A 1,352-nucleotide genomic window follows, 5' to 3' on the forward strand; every position below is an offset into this window, starting at 1 on the left:
CCTGTTGCGCCATCTGGTCCTGTTGTGTCTGCGTTTCAATGTTTTTATTTATGCTGTGCATATTCCGGGGGTTTCTAACAAGGTGGCCGATGCTTTGTCTCGTTTCCAGTGGACCGAGTTTCGCGTGTTGGCGCCGGCAGCGGAGCAGCATGGGATTCCCTGTCCGCGGGATTTGTGGACGGTCCCCTTGGAGGAGCTGCGATTTTGATTCGGCGGTCACTGTCCCCTGCGACTTGGGAGGCGTATGTCAGGGCGTGGGCGGAATGGTGTTCCTTTTTGGAGGAGGTAGGGGGGACAGATTTGGGGGTGGATGTGTCCGCTCTGGTGCTTTACTTTGTGTGTATGGATAAAAAACTGGCAGGCATGGCCTTTTGGTTCAAGTTGACAGGGGGGGTGGATTTCACCAAGGCTTTTCACGTGCGGCAGGCATTGAAGGGGTACCGGAAGTGAAACCGGGGCCGCGATTCCCGGCGTCCGGTGTCTTTTTCAGTGTTGGGTGTCATTTTGGGAAAACTGGGCTCTATCTGTTCGTCATCCTATGAGGGCTTGCTGTTCAGGGCAGCCTTCCTGTTGGCTTTCTTTGGGGCCTTCCAGATTGGTGAACTGGTTAGTCCATAGACAAGGGTGGCTGGGGGGCTTCTGCTGGAGGACATCGTGCGCACGGCGTCCTCAGTTCGGATTCGTCTCCGAAGGTCCAAAACGGACCAGGTGGGCAGAGGTAAGTGGGTGGAGCTGTTTCGGGGCAACGGAGCTGATGTTTGCCCGGTGGGGGCTCTGGAGCGTTATCTTCAGGTTCGGCCTGCGGTTGGTGGTGCCTTGTTGGTTCACTTGGACGGTTCTTGCCTGTCCAGGTTTCAATTTGTGGCGGTGTTTAGGAAGTGTTTGCTGGCCGGGGGCTTCGACCCGGCGGCTTATGCGTCCCATTCTTTTCGCATCGGGGCGGCCACGGAGGCGGCCCGTTGGGGTTTGGGAGAGGACGTGGTTAGGCGCATTGGGCGGTGGGAGTCACATAGGTTCCGGTCCTACGTCAGGCCCCACCTGGTGCAGTAGCCTCTGCAGAGGGGTTATATGGGCCTGTTTGTGTATGTTTTCTGCGTATTTTTCGTGTTTGTTTGGTTGTGTGGTGTGTGTGCTTTGGGTGTAGGGTGCACTGTCTTTGTTTCTTTTGCAGGTGTCCGGCAGTGTCTGATTTGGATCCTCGGCCATTCGTATGTCTTCTGGGGGGCCAGGCGGGTGGAGGTCAGGCCTAATGGTAGACAGTTGGGAGTTCCCCGGGAGGATGGCAGGGTTAGGTGGATAGGTGTGCCTGGCATGCTGTGGAGCAGGGTCGTGCCGGAAGTCTCCCGCTTTGC

General features: G+C 57.0%; 1 pseudogene across 1 annotated transcript; it reads left to right on the plus strand.

Annotated features, from left to right (window-relative positions):
- The first annotated feature begins 342 nt into the window (after window positions 1-342).
- LOC309543849 (integrase/recombinase xerD homolog) lies at window positions 343-1,050 on the plus strand (annotated as a pseudogene). Its single transcript has one exon. The product of its transcript is annotated as an integrase/recombinase xerD homolog (transcript).
- Window positions 1,051-1,352: the final 302 nt, after the last annotated feature.

Source organism: Pelophylax lessonae, assembly GCF_965119305.1.
Source record: "Pelophylax lessonae genome assembly, contig: HAP1_SCAFFOLD_427, whole genome shotgun sequence".
Classification (NCBI taxonomy): Eukaryota; Metazoa; Chordata; class Amphibia; order Anura; family Ranidae; genus Pelophylax; species Pelophylax lessonae.